The sequence below is a fragment of the Trichosurus vulpecula genome, chromosome 7, assembly GCF_011100635.1.
Source record: "Trichosurus vulpecula isolate mTriVul1 chromosome 7, mTriVul1.pri, whole genome shotgun sequence".
Lineage (NCBI taxonomy): Eukaryota > Metazoa > Chordata > Mammalia > Diprotodontia > Phalangeridae > Trichosurus > Trichosurus vulpecula.
The window spans coordinates 197907204-197914724 of NC_050579.1; positions in this window are offsets into that span (position 1 = coordinate 197907204).

The window sequence follows — 7521 nt, forward strand, 5'->3', positions numbered from 1 at the left end:
GAAGTTGGGAAAGGGCACTCTCCACTCAGAAAGCAGTCATACCCTGACAAAGAGCTCAAAAGTGAAATAATTGGCTGGGGAGATGAACAGGTAGTGTAAAAGGACTCGGACAATAGAATCTTAATTTAGCGACAAAGAAGATCAAAACATACAGCCAGAAGAAGTCAGCAAAGTCAAAGAGCCTACATCAAAAGCCTCCAAGAAAAATATGAATTAGTCTCAGGCCATGGAAGAGCTCAAAGGGGATTTGGAAAATCAAGTGAGAGAAACAGAGGAAAAATTGGGAAGAAAAATAAGAGTGATGCAAGAAAATCATGAAAAACAAGTCAACAACTTGCTAAAGGAGACCCAAAAAATGCTGAAGAAAATAATACCTCAAAAATAGACTAGCCCAAATGGCAAAAGAGGCCCAAAAAGCCAATGAGGAGAAGAATGCCTTAAAAGGCAGAATTAGTCAAATGGAAAAGGAGATCCAAAAGATAACTGAAGAAAATAATGACTTAAAAATTAGGATGCAGCAACTGGAAGCTAGTGACTTTATGAGAAATTGAGAAATTATAAAACAGAACCAAAAGAATAAAAAAAGGAAGACAATGTGAAATATCTCACTGTAAAAAACCAATGATTTGGAGAATAGATCCAAGAAAGATAATTTAAAAATTATTGGACCACCTAAAAGCCATGATCAAAAAAAGAGCCTATACATCATCTTTCAAGAAATTATCAAGGAAAACTGCCCTGATATTCTAGAACCAGAGGGTAAAACAGAAATGTAAAGAATCTGCCAATTGCCTCTTGAAAAAGATCCTAAAAAAAACTCTTAGGAATATTGTAGCCAAATTCCAGAGTTCCCAGGTCAAGGAGAAAATATTGCAAGCAGCCACAAAAGATACAATTGGAGTACTATGAAACACAATCAGGATAATACAAGATCTAGCAGCTTCTACATAAGGGATCAAAGGTCTTGGAATAAGATATTCCAGAAGTTAAAGGAGCTAGGATTAAAACCAAGAATCACCTACTCAGGAAAACTGGGTATAATACTTCAGGGAAAAATATGGATTTTGAATGAAATAGAGGACTTTCAAGCCTTCTTGATGAAAAGACCAAAGCTGAAAAGAAAATTTGACAGTCAAATACAAGAATCGAAAGAATCATGAAAAGGTAAACAGGAAAGAGAAACTCCTATGAATATTATAGTCAAATTCCAGAGTTCCCAGCTCAAGGAGAAAATATTTCAAGCAACCAGAAAGAAACAATTTGAGTATTGTAGAAAGACAATCAGGATGACACAAGATCTAGCAGCTTCTACATTAAAGGATCGAAGGGCTTGGAATATGATATTCTGGACATCAAAGGAGTTAGGATTAAAACCAAGAATTGCCTACTTAGCAAAACTGGATATAATGCTTCAGGACAAAATATGGATTTTGAATGAAATAGAGGACTTTCATGCATTCTTGATGAAAAGACCAGAGGTGAATAGAAAATCTGACTTTCAAATACAAGAATCAAGAGAAGTATGAAAAAGTAAACAGGAAAGAGAAATCATAAGGGACTTACTGGAGTGGAACTACTTTGTTTACATTCCTACATGGAAAGATGATATTTGGAACTCATAAAACTCTTCTATGTATTAGGATAGTTGAAGGGAATATACATATATTACATATGTATATATATATATATATATATATATATATATATATATATATATATATATACACAGAGAGAGAGAGAGAGAGAGAGCACAAGATGAGTTGAATATGAAGGGATCATATCTAAAAATAAATGACTACAACTAAGGGGTGAGAGAGAAATGTATTGGGAGAGATAGAATGAGGTAAATTATCTCACATAAAAGTGGCAATAAAAAGGAAGGGAAGAGTGGGCAGATGAAAAGGAATGACTGAGTCTTGCTCTCATCAGGTTTGACTTATGGAGGGAATAACATACACACTCAGTTGGGTATCTTACCCTACAGGAAAGTAGAGGGGAAGGGGATAAGAGGGGAGGTTTGATAGAAGAGAGTGCAGATTGGTGGAGGAGGTAGTCAAAAGAAAATACTTTTGAAAAGGCACAGGGTCAAAGGAGAAAATTGAATAAAGGGGGACAGAATAGGATGGGGGGAAATAGTTAGTCTTTCATAACATAACTATTATGGAAGTGTTTTGCATAACAATACATGTATAACCTATATTGAATTGCTTGCCTTCTCAAGGAGGGTGTGTGGGGAGGGAAGAAAGGAGAGAATTTGGAACTCAAAGTTTTAAAAACAAATGTTAAAAAATGTTTTTAAATGCAACTGTGGAATACAATGTACAGGCAATGGGATACAAAAATTTATCTTGCCCTACAAGAAAGTAAGGGGAAAGGAGATGGGGGGGGGCAGTGGCATGTTAGAAGGGATGACAGACTGGGGAAAGGGTAATCAGAATGTATGACATCTAGGGATGGGGGGAGAGTAGAGATGGGTAGAAAATTTGTAACTCAAAATTTTGTTGAAATGAATGTTGAAAACTAAAAATATATTAAAAAAGAAAAAGAATAAATTAAAAATCTTTAATTCAACATCAAATTGAAAATCAAAGGAGAGATTAAATTGAAAGTATGAAAACCAATGAACTAATAAACAAAACTAGGAGTGGTTTTTATTTAAAAAAAATAAAGTGGGTAAACTTGGCTAATTTGATTTTGAAAAAGAAAGAAAGTTAGCAATATGAAAAAAGAAAAAGATGAATTCACCACCAATGAAGATGACAATAAAACAATCATTAAAAACTAATATGCTCAATTACATGCCAATAAATTTAACAATCTAAGTGAAATGAATATTTACAAAACTACAAATTGCTGGGGCAGCTAGGTTGTGCAGTGAGTAAAGCACTGGCCCTAGAGTCAGGAGGACCTGAATTCAAATGCAGCCTCACTTGACACACTTACACTTGACACACTTACTAGCTGTGTGACCTTGGGCAAGTCACTTAACACCAATTCCCTTTCCTTATCTTCTCAAAAAAAGATAAAAATACAAATTGCTCAGATTAACAGGGAATAGAATGCTTAAATAACCCCATTTTAGAAAAATAAACAACCATCAATGAATTCCCCGAGGAAAAAAATCTTTGACCAAATGGATTGTGAATTCTACCAAACATTTAAAGAAAGTTAATTCCAATACTATAGTAACTATTTGTAAAAATAGGCAAAGGAGTCCTACCAAGTTCCTTTTATGACACAGATATAGTATTGATACCTAAACCAGAAAGAACAAAAACAGAGAAAGAGGACTTTAAACTTATTTCCTTGGTGAATATTGATGCAAAAATTTAAATAAAATAAAAGGAAAGAGATTAGGGCAATATATCACAAGCACCATACACTATGACCAGGTAGGATTTATACCAGGAAGGCAGGGTTGGTTCAATACTAAGAAAACTGTCAGCATAATTTATCATATCAACAGCTAAAACAACAGAAATCATATGTATATCTCAATAGATGCAAAAAAAGCCTTTGACAAAATACAACACCTAGTCCCATTACAAATATTAGAAAACACAGGTTAAATGGAGCTTTACTTATATGATAAGTAGTATGTATCTAAAACCATCAGCAAGCTTTATTTGTAATGAAGATAAGCTAGAAGTCTTCCCAATAAGATCAAGGTTGAAGCAATAACCTCTATTATTCAATATTTTACTGTAAATATTAGCTTTAGCAATGAGAGAAGAAGAAAAATTGCAGGAGTTAGAATAGGCAATAAGGAAATACAACTACCACTCTGCAGATGATGTGATTGTATACTTAGAGAATCCTAGAGAATCAACTAAAAAACCACTTGAAATAGTTAACAACTTTGATAAATTTTCAGGATACAAAATAAATCCGCATAAGTCATTAGCATTTCTATATATTACCAACAAAATCCAGAAGCTAGAAATAGTAAGAGAAATTCCATTTAAAATAACTTCAGACAATATATAATACTTATAAGTCTCTTTTCTAAGACAAACCTAAGATCTATATGAACAAAAGCAAAAACAAACAAACAAGCAAACACTTTTCACACAAATAAAATCAGATCTAAACAACTGGAAAAACATCAGTTCCTCATGAGTAGGTATAACAACAATGCTGCTTGCCTCTACTGTGGCTCTGTAAGGCCAATGATGCCAACACACAGGAAGACTGCTAGCACAGGTTCTTTGATCTCCTTTTCTAAGGAAAGCAACTTAAAGGGATTTATAATCTCAATTTAATGAAACATACATATATTATTCACTTAGTTCAGGGAAAAAAGTCAGCACCCTGAACTTCAGAGCAAACACAAACAGAAAGTAAAAACAGAGACAATATAAACAGATCAACAGACAGGTTTCTGTCTGACCATAGCAATACATTCACGATTACCAGAGAGAGAAGCACCAACATCTGGGTTTTCAAAGGCAGGCGGCCCCTTAACATCTACCCAGAGTCTCCACACCAACACTCTTCCAATGAGTGAGCCCCAAACAAAATGCTAACCTCAGAGTATATACGCACTTCTTCAGGGGAAGAGTGCTTCAAACCTCTCAAGGGTTTCACACATCTTGAGGGTTTCACACCTCTCATGACCTAACTAACAAAAGGGTATGGGCCTTTCTTCAAACAAAGGCAAGACTCAATCAAATGCACTTGATTGCCCTAGTGCTGAGAAGCACTTCAAAACAAAAGAAAACAAAAGGTCCCACTTTGTTTGCCCTTACAGTAGACCAAGCAAATATAATAAAAATGACAATTCTACCTAAATTGATTTACCTATTCAGTACCATAGTAATCAAACTATCAAAATTAATTTTATAGAGCTAAATAAAAGTAATCACATAATTCATCTGGAAGAGCAAAAGGTCAACAGTATCAAGGGAATCAACGAAAACAGAATATGAAGGATGGTGGCCTAGCTGTGCCAGATCTCAAACTGTATTATAAAGTATCAATCATCAAAAGGAAATTTGTGCCATCTAAGAAATATAGTGGTGGATTGGCAGAATTGATTAGGTCCTTAATACATAGTAGTAAATAACCATAGCAATCTAGTGTTTGATAAATGTGAAGATCCAAGCTTGGGGGGCACAAACTCACTGAAAAAAAACTGCTGGGAAAACTGAAAAGCAGTTTGGCAGAAACTATGTGTAGAATGACATCTCATGCTATATAACAATATAAGGCCAAAATGGGTACACAAATTAGTCATAAAGAGTTATACCATAAGTAAAATAGGGGAGCATGGAATAGTTTACCTGACAGATTTATGGACAAGAAAAGAATGTATGACTAAACAATAGATAGTGACAATTGTGGGATGTAAAATGGATAATTTTGATTACATTAAAACAGTTTTGTACAAATACAATGAATGCTCTTAAGATTAGAAGAAAAGCAGAAAACAGGGTGGGAGAAGGATTTTACAGAAAGTTTTACTGATAAAAGTCTCATTCCTCAACATATAGGGAACTGGGCCAAATTTATAAGAGTATGAGTCATTCCCCAAATGAAAACTGGCCAAAGATGTGAGCGGGCAGTTTTCAGACAAAGAAATCGAAGCTATCTGTGGTCATATGAAAAAAGATTCTAAATCACTATTGATTACAGAAGGGCAAATTTAAACAACTCTGAGGTGCCACCTCATACCTATCAGACTGGCTAACATGGAAGAAAATAAAAATTACAAATATTGGAGTGGATGTGGGAAATTTGGGACAGAATGAACTGTTGGTAATGTTGCAAATTGATTCAGCCATTCTGGAGAATATTTTGTAATTATAGCCAAAGGGCTATAAAACTCTGCACAACCTTTGACCCAGCCAAATTACAAGGTATGTATCCAAACAATTTTTTAAAAGTAAAAGTACCCATATGTAAAAAAAAATTATAATAGTTCTTTTTGTGATGGCAAAAAATTGAAAACAGGAGAATGGTAGACAAATTATGGTATATGAATGTAATGAAATACTGTTGTTCCATAAATGATGAGCAGGTGGACTCCAGAAAATCTGTGAAAGTGCAAGGACTAGAACAGTGTGTTCTTGGCATATGCTTCCCCTCCACAGACTTAGCCCTTGGACTAAAGAGAATTTGAGTATAACCTTTTGGTGGTAATTCTTCTCTGGCAACCTATATCTGTTAAAGTGAGAACAGATTGAACAGAATGACTGAGCCACTTCACAGTGGGAGAAGGTGTATACCTATCCATATGTTTCCACATCAAGGGCCAAATCAAGCACCACTCTGGACATCAGTTCCATGTTAGAGGTGTCTAGCACTACATCAATGATACATTTGGGTGTGGGGTTGACTCATCCTATGTGGTTTATTTTCTCACTCATAATTTGTGGAGGTTTTTTAGGCTTAGAAGTTTAGAGAACTCTTTGTGTATGTGTGTGTGTGGCAGGGGGGGGTGCCTTTTGCAATAACAAGATCCCACTGGAAAGATTTTTTTCAACCAGAATTTATTGGATGCTTTAGTATGAGAAGATCCATGATAGAAGGAAAAAGTATAGTCATTTAGAAAATAGTTTTCTATGTGTGTCATTTTATTAGTTAAACCATCTTATGCACCATTGTTGTTTTAAATATCTATTTATCTATTTATTTATGATACCTCTAAAAAGGGTGTCCCAAAAGGCTTAGTGAAGTTTTAAGCTGGTAAAACTTATATTTAAGCATGGAAGTTAAGGTAAATAATTCATATATAACTTTTTTTAGAATGCTGGTACTTGTTAATATAAGCAGAACCATACAGGATGTTATTAAAGGGATATTTCTATAAGATGTTTTTGGAAGAATAGGAAAATGTAAAGTATTACTAAGAAGCAAGGAAAGAAAATAAAACTAAATCATTTCCCCTAATATATAGTATTCTTTTGTTCAGAGTAGTATAGAGATTTGTATAAGTGATTAGAATTTGATTGTAAAAAACCCTCTTGTAGAGAAGAATGCTTTATAGAGTTAAAATGATGATAATTAATGTGAGATGTATCTGGAGAAAAATTATTAGAATTAAATTGTAATAAAAAGCCATTAAAATGCTAGAAATAGCTACAGATGTAAATATCTTAGAGTATAATATTATATCACAATAGAACTACAAATTTAAATTATTATTTTTCTCAGGGAAGCTACCTTGTCTTTATGGGGAGGAACATAATATGCTTGGGTTGGAAATGTAAATGAAATTTTACTATGGTGAAAAGTAACTGAAGTGAAGAAAAGAGGTAGATTATTAGAAAAATTTTAAAGGTACTGCCTTTAGAATTCTGCAAAAATATTTTTAAAAATCCTGAGGTAACCTGAAATAACTTGCCAAGAATATTTTAAATGACTAGAAAGATAATTTCAGGCTAGTGGGACAATTCAAAAAGTATACACAGTTTATCTAATATATTCACTATCCCAGGAAAAAAAAGACAATTTGAGGTGGTGGTGGTGGCGGTGGTTGTTATTTAATAGAAAGGATAATCAACTTCCAAGATAAATTTT